The following is a 14,021-nucleotide window of genomic DNA, read 5'->3' as shown; positions in this document are numbered from 1 at the left end:
TCCGGCGTCGAGCTCGGAATCCGGAGATATATCGAAATAAATGATTCCTCAACCAAACAACATGTTTTATATACGAGATCGAAGTTCATGAATCGTGTAATCTATTTACATCAACCAAATTCGCTACAAAAACATCTAAAATTCGTAAAAATCGAAAAAAAAATGAAAAAAAAACAAAAACGCGGTTCCATCGAACCCGAAATCGTTTGATTCAAATGAATATGGGAATCGATTGCAAATGATAAGATACAGCTATCCCAATCATCAATTTCATCCAATAACCCCAGAATCAAAATTCCCCAATTTTTAATTAAGAACATTCAACCCAAGAACCCTAATTTTAATTTTCGAAAATCAAACACCCGTTTCTATATGATGTGAAACTCAAAATCAAACATATGATATACCAAAATGATCAGAAAATTATTCTCTACATGATCATGGCATCAAACCATATCAAAAACATCAAGAACAATTTTTCATATTTAAATTCATAATAAATTCGAATTAAAACAATTAGACAGAGGATTACCTGAGATTTATGGGTTTGATTTGATGATTGATTATGATTCTATATTTCGAGAGCTTCGTTTTGATATATTACACGCTTGAATCGGAGTTCGGTAACGCCTTTGTTCGTGCGTTTGATTCTCAAGAATGTATTATTTTTAAGGTTTTTACTAGTTGTAAATGAATAAACGAATAAAATAAAATAAAATAAGAAATATGCTATTTATATTTACGGAATATTGGTTCATTCTGGATCATTTTGGATCGATAAATTAGTTGTTTAACCGCTAAGTAACTACAATAACGATCCGATTTGATATCAGTTTTGGATAATTATCCCAACCAGGCTTTTATAAAACACTTTATACGTAAATAATGTAATATTATCCCGTCTTTTGAGAATACGGGTTTTGTTGATTTATCGAAATGATTATGGTATCGAAAATCTTGCGCCGGGCCGCGCACGGGTCAAACCGTAATCCGGATTGAAAAAGTCAAAACACGGAAAATGTCCGGAATTACCAGATTATGCTAGGAAGGAGTTTTCGGGAGAGTTTCGGGTTGTAAAACGTAAAAACGGTTGAAGTCGGACGATTACCGGCTTTATAAAATAATTTTATAATTATTCAGAAAATAATTAATAAATTCATAAATCATATAAAATCATATAACACTCTATAAATTACCAGAAAGATACCTAAATTATCTATATTTTATTCTGGACATATTAAAATTAACATACTCACATTTTTTTATATACAAACATCCAAATATTATTATTAATCATCAGATAATTCAACAAAAAATTCATATAATATTCACATAATTATCATATATTGATACAAATAATTACACAATATTTCCCCGGATGTTACAAGCATGATGGGAGAACTAACTTACTTTCTTGGTTTACAAGTTAAGCAAGTTAGTGATGGAATATTCATTAGTCAAACCAAATATATTTATGATCTTTTAAATAAGTTTGACTTAATGGATTGCACATCTGCAAAAACTCCCAAGACCACTGCCACTAAACTTGAATTAAACCCTACTGAATAGTCTGTGGATATCTCAAGTTATAGAGGCATGGTTGGCTCACTTTTATATTTAACAGCATGTAGGCCAGATATAATATTTGCTACATGTCTTTTTGCTAGATTTCAGGCTGATCCTAGAGAATCTCACTTAATAGCTATAAAGAGAATTTTCATATATCTCAAAGGAACACCAAAACTTGGCATTTGGTATCCTAGAGATTATGGTTTTGATCTAATTGGTTATTTAGATGCGGATTATGCAGGTTATAAATTAGGAGATATTAAGAAAAGAAACAAAAACATCTAGTATGCCAGATACTTTATGATGATTGTGGCGCCCTCCAAACCCGGATAACGATCCGATTTGATAACTACAATAATGATCCGATTTTATATCAGTTTTGGATAATTATCCCAACCAGGCTTTTATAAAACACTTTATATGTAAATAATGTAATATTATCCCATCTTTTGAGAATACGGGTTTTGTTGATTTATCGAAATGATTATGGTATCGAAAATCTTGCGACGGGACGCGCACGGGTCAAACCGTAATCCGGATTGAAAAAGTCAACACACGGAAAATGTCCGGAATTACCAGATTAGGTTAGGAAGGAGTTTTCGGGAGAGTTTCGGGTTGTAAAACGTAAAAACGGTTGAAGTCGGACGATTACCGGCTTTATAAAATAATTTTATAATTATTCAGAAAATAATTAATAAATTCATAAATCATATAAAATCATATAACACTCTATAAATTACCAGAAAGATACCTAAATTATCTATATTTTATTCTGGACATATTAAAATTAACATACTCACATTTTTTTATATACAAACATCCAAATATTATTATCAATCATCAGATAATTCAACAAAAAATTCATATAATATTCACATAATTATCATATATTGATACAAATAATTACACAATATTTCCCCGGATGTTACAAGCATGATGGGAGAACTAACTTACTTTCTTGGTTTACAAGTTAAGCAAGTTAGTGATGGAATATTCATTAGTCAAACCAAATATATTTATGATCTTTTAAATAAGTTTGACTTAATGGATTGCACATCTGCAAAAACTCCCATGACCACTGCCACTAAACTTGAATTAAACCCTACTGAATAGTCTGTGGATATCTCAAGTTATAGAGGCATGGTTGGCTCACTTTTATATTTAACAGCATGTAGGCCAGATATAATATTTGCTACATGTCTTTTTGCTAGATTTCAGGCTGATCCTAGAGAATCTCACTTAATAGCTATAAAGAGAATTTTCATATATCTCAAAGGAACACCAAAACTTGACATTTGGTATCCTAGAGATTATGGTTTTGATCTAATTGGTTATTTAGATGCGGATTATGCAGGTTATAAATTAGGAGATATTAAGAAAAGAAACAAAAACATCTAGTATGCCAGATACTTTATGATGATTGTGGCGCCCTCCAAACCCGGATAACGATCCGATTTGATAACTACAATAATGATCCGATTTTATATCAGTTTTGGATAATTATCCCAACCAGGCTTTTATAAAACACTTTATATGTAAATAATGTAATATTATCCCATCTTTTGAGAATACGGGTTTTGTTGATTTATCGAAATGATTATGGTATCGAAAATCTTGCGACGGGCCGCGCACGGGTCAAACCGTAATCCGGATTGAAAAAGTCAAAACACGGAAAATGTCCGGAATTACCAGATTAGGTTAGGAAGGAGTTTTCGGGAGAGTTTCGGGTTGTAAAACGTAAAAACGGTTGAAGTCGGACGATTACTGGCTTTATAAAATAATTTTATAATTATTCAGAAAATAATTAATAAATTCATAAATCATATAAAATCATATAACACTCTATAAATTACCAGAAAGATACCTAAATTATCTATATTTTATTCTGGACATATTAAAATTAACATACTCACATTTTATTATATACAAACATCCAAATATTATTATCAATCATCAGATAATTCAACAAAAAATTCATATAATATTCACATAATTATCATATATTGATACAAATAATTACACAATATTTCCCCGGATGTTACAAGCATGATGGGAGAACTAACTTACTTTCTTGGTTTACAAGTTAAGCAAGTTAGTGATGGAATATTCATTAGTCAAACCAAATATATTTATGATCTTTTAAATAAGTTTGACTTAATGGATTGCACATTTGCAAAAACTCCCATGACCACTGCCACTAAACTTGAATTAAACCCTACTGAATAGTCTGTGGATATCTCAAGTTATAGAGGCATGGTTGGCTCACTTTTATATTTAACAGCAAGTAGGCCAGATATAATATTTGCTACATGTCTTTTTGCTAGATTCCAGGCTGATCCTAGAGAATCTCACTTAGTAGCTATAAAGAGAATTTTCATATATCTCAAAGGAACACCAAAACTTGGCATTTGGTATCCTATAGATTATGGTTTTGATCTAATTGGTTATTTGATTGTAGATTATGCAGGTTATAAATTAGGAGATATTAAGAAAAGAAACAAAAACATCTATTATGCTAGATACTTTATGATGATTGTGGCACCCTCCTAACCCGGGTCAGAAGTTTGGGGTCCACAACACATACACAATATATAAACCTGAATAGGAAATATTATTTGCAATAACCCTGTTTCACAATATATAAACCTGAATAGGATAACTGAGGTTAAGCAACAATCAAATGAAATGATTCAGAGGAATCAAGTTTTTTTTTAACTAATCATTAGAATTGGATATTCATTTTAAATTTTTTTTAAAAAAATCAAGGTTAGGCTGCTGATCAGTCACGCACTAACCCCGAGCGAAACACACAGCTCTGCTCAACGAACTGGATCCAAGGCACACATTCGCCTAATTCGACCACGAATCTGTACTGACCATGAATCTGGTCTGACCACGAATCTGTTCCATATAAAGAAAACTATCCAATTCTAAAACAATTTAGTGTAATAAACAATGTAATTCAATAAGCAAGATCATAATCAACAACGATAAAGCATTGGTATAAAAGCGTAATGCAATTCTTGAGTATCACAAGGGTATATCAGGGTATGTATAAGAAACGGTTTCCAGTTTGTAAAAGATTAGGTATTAGACCAGTAATGATTTTCTTCAAGGTATAGTTCTTTGATGTTATAAAGAATGTTTGGAGTATAAAAGTTTCTGTATTTTCAAACAATTTTGTTCCAGGATTTGGTGTTTAGTAGTTATACATGTGGGATGTAGTATCATATTTGTATGATTTGGTGTCTGAGGTTTAACAAATGATGGTTTATAAAGAATAAGGCTTATGGCTTAAGATCAAGAAAAATCAAGGTTCAAAGTTAAATAGTTTAAAGCACTTGCATTATAAAACATGAGTTATTTTGAATAATAACGACATGTTATGAAATAGTTTGAAAATATTCGCAATCTATCTTGAAGAAAAGTTCAGAAGTACTTGCCTTACAGGGCTTTATAACTATTACTGATCAACTCTGAGCCGACTCTGTCGCTCAGGCTTTAACATCCAACCACTAGATACCATTGGATTCGACTTCGACACTCAGGTTTTTCTGTTGAAACTCTACTTAGCTCGTCGACTGACCGCTAGGTTATCTTTAGTCCATCGCCCACTTTCAGGTTCCCGATTATAACCTACAGGGTCGAAATACCCTACGTTAGATACCCAGTTATGCTTGACATATCCTCGCTAACCACCTACCCATACGATAGCATATTCCGACTCGTAATTATTCGTATTATAATAACATAAACCACAACTAGGGTTCACGTTCTCGAAATAGGTTCAGTGTTCGTTTTCAGAAAATACGTATACTCGTCGTTTACGAAATTAGGGTTATTGAGTTTTGGCAAAACGTTTCACTATAACATACAATCAGGTTTTATATAAAATATACGTATATGTATTTACTTATACTCTCGACGTCCCGATAATCCTCGGATACGTTCCCGTATTTCCGTAGTTCGATTTCCCGGAAATTGTACAGCGTCCCCTTCATTTATCGGACTACCCATCGAAACATCATCGACGTCCATTCACCACAACAATCCATAATCACAACAACTAGCATCCATAATTTCCCAAACACCAATTTAATACTATTATTTATTCTTATTCGCATTTTACATTTATTTATTAAATTAGGACTCAGAATATAATCATCATGGTCCACCGTCGGCTCGCCAAGGCTCATCGCCGATGGCGGCAAAATTTTCGGGGCACCCGATTATTCGGGTTCCAACACAAAAATTCCACTGATTAATTCGATTAAAATCAATCACACGAAATTATTTATATCACGAATCAGTTATAATTCCCTGCAATTAATAAAATAAATCAAATTAATTCAGATTACTGACCAAAAACACAACCAACAGAACCGATTACACGCGCACAACAGCCCGGAAAACAACCGGAAAATAAAGCATAATAACAACACACGACTGAAATAGGTGCGTATATACATATACATATACGAACAGCCAGAACTGAACCAAAGCAGGAGTTTTCAGAACAAAGCAAGCGGAATGAAGATAAAACGACGGCCAAAAAGCGGTCGGAAAACCGAACGCTGGCGGCGATTACTCACCGGAATCACAGGCGGAGGCCAAGAATCTAAATAAACAGGGAATCACGAGATATAGAGGAAAGAAATAAGAACACAGGGGAGAGATCGAATGGAAGATACAACCGGGGAAAAGAAATTGATAGAGAGAGGGTAGTGTAGAGAGAGATTGATGAAAGTGGGGAATGAAAAATAAAACGAAAGAGAGACACTACGCCATAAGTGGGCTATTGTAATGCCTAAATGGTGTTACAATAGGTCCCAAAAGCGTTACAATAGGTCTATTGTAACACCAGGGGGCGTTACATATACAAGCATTACAATAGACACCCTAATGTAACACTTCACTGATTTATTGTAACAGAGAGGAAAACGTTACAATAGGCACCTACTGTAACACTAAAAGACCCAAATATAACACAAAATGAGTAATACAATAGCTTGATCAAGATTGCATAAATGGGACCCACAAGGTTGGGTCCCACAACCTATTGTAACAGTCTGTTTTATCTATTGTAACACCAATTTTTTGTAATTAAGCAACACTACCATATGTATTATAACACTATATGTAAACATATATTACACTAGAATAGTCAAATGTAACAATCCCATATATAATTAATAAAATATCAAATTTGCATACATGAGTCTCAATTTTTCAAACCAAACTATTAAATAACAGTCTCAATCTCCAAACTATACCACTACATAAGAGTCTCATCTCTAACTCCAACAACTACAACATAAAATCCAAGCTATCCTTGGATAGGAAAAAACTACCCGTCGACTATCCTTTGATATGAAATTATACAAAATAATCAGGCAGGTAAGCACTTTTTGCCCTTCTACACTTTCCTGATCCGAATACAATACAAAATATCGAGCAGAGAGCTACTTGTTCTCCCTCATTCACCATTCCTTGCTCCTGTACACAAGTCACACCAAATTGCATAAGAATTAATACAAAATGCATTTTGGACTTAGACAGGGGAAATACAGTCCTGAAGATATGAAACCGAAAACTTTAGAAAGACCTTTTTTAAATCTGCTAGTGTTTCTTGGTATAGACAATTTCAGATTCATCATCTCCATCCTCGTAAAGCCAATCTCTGTCTGTTGTAATATTACAGAGATCCCCTCCCTCTCAGATTCCGTGGCAAAGCTCTCGTGTGTATCAAAAAGCTACAAATAAATATCTATTAAACTCATTTTCGAAAGAAGAGAATTTAAAAGACGAATAACTGATTGATAATTAACCAACCAGATATGTCGGAGAATAGGATATAGACATACAAGATGACAAACACAGGATGGAAGTATTAAGTAAAAAAGGCAGCAGAAACTTGCATATGCATACATAACAAGACTTCTAACCAAATTCCTAGGTTAAGGTTAATGAGGTAACGATATTTTTATTTATTCTTTATTTTTTATGTAAGGAAACACTCTATTTCTTTTGCTCTGAACAAGTAAAAAAAAGATTACAAGGTCAATACACCTTTTACTACAAGCTATTCACTACATGTTACGCTACATAAAATTATATAAAATTTTCCTGACAAGCACATATGCTGCATGATATATCATTTAATCCAATAAACACGGGTAAAGCACTAGAATCTATAACACCACATAAGCATAATAGCACATGACGGGAGTTATTCCTTGTGCACAGGTACAAGTTTGCGCACAAGTTTTAATCAGGTCTCAATTATGAGGCTAAGCTTCTTCAAGTATAAGGAGGTTTGTGTTTAAAGCATCTTGCAAAAAAATAACAAATGCTCCATACAGGATAATCTAGATAATTAACAATACTGGACGTGATATTTTGAACAGAGAATTACAAAGTACTAACTAGAGCATTACCTTTGTACGCGTCTCATAGACGTAAGACTCGAGGTAGTTTTTCTTTTCCTGAGTTTGCTCCATCTTTATGTCTTGCTGGGTCAACAAGTGTTCCTCTTCTTGAGCTTCTGAGAGTTCATCCCTTGTCATTCCACAATGGACACTCTCGCTAACTGGTATATCCCGTCTACGTGTTTGTTCCTTTCTTATATTATCAGCTTGCAGAAAGATTGATTTGTCTTTTTTAATTTCAAGTTCAAGAAATTATCTAGCTTAAACTACTCAAACTATCCCTCAGCAAGAGAATCATTATATGCCCCTGGACGTCCAAACATGCCAGTACATGGTCAAGACAATTCCCTCCTTAATATCAATGGAGTATGGTGGTTCAATAGACCCAGAGCTACCATATAATCCGGAATAAGCACTTGCCACTTTAAAAATGTATAGCATCAACAAGTTTCGAGTCTTATTAACTATAAACATGTTTCTTTTCTAAGGATAAGAAACATCATATAAAGTCTATCGGCAAACTAAAATCTCAAAAGCAATACATAAAAAATGAACTGCCAATGATACATACAGTGTGCTTCCTTGAGAGGTTGGACTCTACATTGCTAGAATCATTTGCACCAGTTGCCACATCGTATGAAACATCATTAACACCCTCGATGTGTCCCAAAGTCGAATGAGCCTTACTCTTAGCAGAAATGTCCCTGCATTCCTCTATAAGATTTAGAAAGACCTTTTTTAAATCTTCTATAAACTAGCAGATTTAAAATACAGTCCTGAAGATATTTACCCCTCTTTTCGTCTAAACATATAGAGAAAAGATAATTTCTGGTTCAGTTATTACAAAGAATCTATCTTGACATCGCCTCTAGCTAGTCACATAGGGGACTGATAATTTAACAAGCCAATTACTTGCATGACATTAGACAGTGTGCTGTACAAGTACAAACCTTTTAGACCAAATAAGGATACGTGTAATTGCGTGAAACTATTCAAATTGTAATGAAAAGTAATACTTCGTATTATGCCAAAAAGAAAAGTAACAAGTGCATCTTCTCAACATACTTTCTCGCTCTGAAGCTCAGCAGATAGCTTTCTGGTCTTCGCAAGTTGTAGCACAGAAGGAGTTGCAAGGTTGCTTCCTGGAGTAGATTGGGCACATTCAAGATCTGCATACCTGAGACTGAAATCAATGTCTAGAAACAGAGGTTCTGCTACATTACTTAATAAACATAAAACAGAGTTATTTTCCATCACAACTGTTATATTGGCAATAAAAACATCACAATTTCATAACTAAATATTTTGCAAAATGTCACAATACTCTATTTTTGGGTAAAATAACAACAAATGAAGGTAACAAACAAATGAAATCACAAAATCGGTATTTTAGGCTAAAAAGTATCAAACAACATCTTGTAGAGCTAATTCGAAGGGGATAATCAATAATTATCATTTATCGAAAAATACGCAAAATCATCACAGTCAAATTAACATTATATATAAATAAAAAATGACAGCAATGCAGCATAAACGAAAGCTTGAACACCCAATCGAATATCAATTATAAAGCCCTAAAATCCAATATAAAGCCTAATCGCCTGATACCTTACAGTGTGCATATATATTAAGCAGAGAAAATATATATATATATATATATATATATATATATTTAAATCAGAGCAAATCTGTACCAAAAAAACTAAATCCCTAATTTGAAGCCCTAGAAACCCTGCAAAATCATATAAATTGAAAAGTCAGTAACAGCCTCTAAATTAGAGTAATATAATTGTGGATTCAACTATCAATTTGTTCTTCAATTAATTGTTTGAGTCAAAGAGACTGTTTTGAGAGAGAGAGAGTCGAGAGAGAGTGCTGGTGAGAGAGATTGTCTGAGTGATTGTGTTTTGTCCATGTATGTAGGTCTGGGTCTTTTTTTGTTGGGGGGAAAATCCCGCTCATTTTTTACATAGTAAATAGTGTAGTATTTTTTATTTTTTATATTTTAGTTTCTAATTTAAATTAATAATTTATTATTTATTAAATAATAAAACAGAAAAGGTGACTTCTAAATTTATGTACAACAAAATAAATTCCGTAATTTGTAAGTAATTTGATGTTACATTCCTGATTAATTAATAATTCAGAATATAATTTTAATACTGGTTTTGTAGTAGTATTTCCATTTTAAAAGTTTTAAAAATTAAAAAGTACCTAATGTAACACCAGGTGTTGGTGTTACATGCTGTGCAACACTAGCATTTCATTGTAACAGTAGATTTATAGCTTTTGTAACACTGTAAGCGAGGTGTTACAATAGACCAAAAATCTCTTAGCTAATGTAACGCTTCTTGTAACACTTGCATTACAGTAGCCCACTTATGGCGTAGTGAGACTGTAAATTGTGTGTTGTGTTTGTGTGTTCTTTTTCCCTTTTTTTTCTTTTTTTTTTCTTTCTGTAGACTCAGCAATTGACACGTATCAATAGGGTAACAGGGCACTGCCACGTGTCCTATTTTCAGACTGGAAGCTCAATTTCTGTATCTTCTTTAATCTTTTAACGGAACAACTTGCGAATGAAAATTAGTCCAAATGATCCCAAAAAATTTTTAAAATTTTATAAATATCCTGAAACCAATAAAATAAGATTTTCATAATTTTTAAAATATTTTTGAAACGTAACTCATACCCACATTTAACAATTAACGATCCGAGCTGCACTTACAAGAAATTCAGAAAATTACGAAAATAGTCTTAAAATATTACAAATATCCCGAAGTTTACAAAAACATAAATTTCGTAATTTTAAAATAATTTCTGAAATGCAGTTTATACCCGCTTTTAGCAATTAAACGAATCGACACGACGGTGAAATTAATCCCGAAAATTTCCAAAATAATTTTAAATTCTCAAAATATTTCAAACTTAAATAAATATGAGTTTCATAATTTTTGAAGAATTCTGGAATTAAATACAGATTTTACAAGTAAATATAATCAGAAAATCACACAGGGTTAAATAATTGATGAAATATTGATTTCTAAATTTTATAAAATCCCAAAAATAACTATTGTAATTATGGAACCATAAAAATAATTTTAAAGATATTCCAAATATTTATGCAATTAAATTTGCACTAAATCCACTTTTAAAATTGAAAATAATTCAGTACGACTCCATAATTAATCACGCGGACAATCCGGTACACCAAAAATCACACATTAATTAAATAACACATAGCGGTCAAAACTGATACACATATTTTATTCATTTAATAATTTCCATAATCACATATTTAAATAATTCAAAAGTACACGAGTCGTTATATCCTTCCCCCCTTAAAAAGATTCTGTCCTCAGAATCTGGTCTAACTAAACGAGTGAGGATATTTGTCAAGCATATCTGACTCTAGTTCCCAAGTAGACTCTTCCACTCGAGGGTTTCAAACGTACTTACTATGGATATACTCTCATTTCCAAGAACTCGTCTTTAACGATCAAGAATTTGGATTGATCATTATATGCGGAATACACTTAGACAAGAGCCCATTGGCTCCTAACCAACCGCTTAATTCAAATCAAATACTTATCGCTTTAACATTGACAGGCAAAACACATTATACGTACATACTGTTGTGACGGTCACATCAACTCATGAACAACTTTACCTATATTTATCAATACCTCGAATGGGTCATTAATTTTTAGGATTTAACGTGTCCCCTCTACTTAGACTTATCCAGTCTCTTTCAAGGTGGAACTTTTACTAACACTGCTGGTCCTATTTTTATATTCATACTCTCTCTCGATACAATTTCGCCTTCTTTCTTTGTCTACTTCGAGCTGCTTCAATCAATATTACTACGCTCTTGGTGTGTTGAATTAACTTAGAATTTGACAACTTTTTCCTTCTCACTTTATTTTAATAAAAGTGGGGACCTACACTTGCGTTCACATGAAGCTTGGTAAAGTGGTATTCCAAAGCTGACATTGCTGATAAATGATCATTCCAGTGTTTCCTTAAAACTCAACCTCTCAACATATCTTACATTTCCTCAATCACTTCCGTACTTGGACTCTCCGTTTAAGGATGATAGGTGGTGCTTGTTTCCAACTTGGTTTCCAAACATTTAAACGTCTCTTACTCTTTTTCATCAGTTAGGGCTAAAATGTAATCTCATATATTCACGTATTATTACCTTTTTGTGTTTGAACTTCAGATTCTACCCTTTCTAATTTGTTTATTAACTCCTCGGTGGTCTTAATTACATCCAATCCTTTCTATCGGCATAAGGCATCTGTTACCATACGGCTTTATTTTGGAAGTTGTTAATGGATTATTTCAGAATCTTTTGTTAACCGTAGTCAAAATTTCATTCTTGAAAATTCAACGTATAGTTGCTTTCCTTCTGATCTTTGGAGAAAAATCCTTGGGCATTCCACGTAGACTTCCTTATTCTTTGAGTAGCTGAGGATGTTGTGAATAAATACAGTTTGCTTATCTAAGTATTCCTCATACACCATGATCCTTAATTCCTTATAGTCACCTGATACACTTGTTATTTCACATAATGTCACCAGAGCTTGCAAGGCTCTTAATTCACTTTAATTGTAATCTATGATATGTTCTCAAGTCGGATCTTAAGTTAATCCCCGAGATATAACGTACTTCTTGAATTAGGTCTCGTAAGTAATCAATTCTTTATAGGGTCTCACTTCTTCTTATTCGTTGTTTTGTTAACTCTCGATAATCAGTACATACTATTATACTTTCATTCATTTTTCTCCCTTGACATCACTGGTACACTTCACGATTTGCTTCTTGTAGAATCACTTCCGGGGTCTGTCTTATCTACTAGGCCTCTAATATTTCGCCTTAACCCTTTGACATGTCCACACTTCCTAATCCATCTTGAAATTTCCTTCTTATACCTGGTTATCACTATTTTTCTTTAAATTTCCGTATATCTTGGCATTTCTTTAGTGAATTAAATACTTTATATTGTGAATTCCCTGTGGGATCTCATTTCTTAATCCTTCTACTTATAGCATCCAAGTGCTGGAAGAAAACCTGGGGGTATCGTACTCGTGCTCCTGGGCGCATAAATTTCCTTTTACTAACTACTACCATCGTGATCCATTATCCTCCCTTGACATCCCCTTATCTTTTCTTAACAACTCTAACTAAAAGGTCATACTACCCATCCTTGTTTCCTTGGAATTATATTTCTGATTTTCAACTCCAACTTCTGAAATTCTATGGGTAATTCTTTTCGATGCAGTCCTTATGTTTATTTTCTCCTTTATACTTATTGCTTGCTACTACATTTGCTTTTCCTCGTGGATACATACTTTAAACTCTTATGGTTCGTATAGATCTTACACCTTTCTCCATATATATCATGTTTCCCAATTTTTCAAAGCGAATATTATTACTGCTAGTCCCAAATTATGAGTAGGGTACTCCTGCTCATAAGGTTTCGGTTGTCTGGATGCATATACAATAACTTTATTGTACTGCATCAACACACCTCTTATTTCCTTATGAGAAGTATCACTATAATTACCAAATTTCCTTGATACTTTCAAAGTGATAAAGTAGGTGTTGTAACCATTCTTTACTTTAACTCCGCAAAACTTTCTTCACCCTTCTCCATTTTATATAACTTCTTGCTTTTCCTGGTTAACTTTGTCAAAGGTATTGCGACTTTCAAGAAATCTTGCATAAATTTTCGATAATAACCAGCCCATGGTAACCCTTCTTATTTTTGTTGGGGCTTTTGGCCTTTCTTTATTCATAATAACTTTAATTTCTATTGGATCTCCTTTGGTCTCCTCCTTACTGATTACTTATGCTTTCTACCATCAAAACTTTTACCTTGTAAACTTTACATACAACTTCTTTCTTCTCCGACTCCCCAGTTGTCATTAAATGCTTCGCATGGTCCTCCGTTGACTTTAAGTAACACAAATACAACTCATCCAGATATTCCTTAAAGATTATGTCCATCAAGTTTAAATATTA

At 33.1% G+C, this 14,021-nt stretch overlaps 1 long non-coding RNA gene across 5 annotated transcripts; it reads right to left on the bottom strand.

The window, feature by feature from the left end:
* Window positions 1-6,730: 6,730 nt before the first annotated feature.
* LOC141684237 (uncharacterized) lies at window positions 6,731-9,930 on the bottom strand. Of its 5 annotated transcripts, none has more exons than XR_012560591.1 (5): window positions 9,692-9,930; window positions 9,063-9,174; window positions 8,007-8,701; window positions 7,175-7,322; window positions 6,731-7,065 (listed from the first exon to the last, which is right to left on the bottom strand). It is a non-coding gene; the product is annotated as an uncharacterized LOC141684237 (long non-coding RNA). The 5 variants fall into 5 exon arrangements; XR_012560592.1 differs by having other exon boundaries at window positions 9,063-9,166; XR_012560593.1 differs by lacking the exon at window positions 9,692-9,930 and having other exon boundaries at window positions 8,007-8,419; window positions 8,569-8,701; window positions 9,063-9,680.
* Window positions 9,931-14,021: the final 4,091 nt, after the last annotated feature.

The sequence above is a fragment of the Apium graveolens genome, chromosome 9 (assembly GCF_009905375.1).
Source record: "Apium graveolens cultivar Ventura chromosome 9, ASM990537v1, whole genome shotgun sequence".
NCBI lineage: Eukaryota > Viridiplantae > Streptophyta > Magnoliopsida > Apiales > Apiaceae > Apium > Apium graveolens.
Note: the sequence above shows the minus strand (reverse complement) of the source record. Positions and strands in the feature narration are given on the sequence as shown.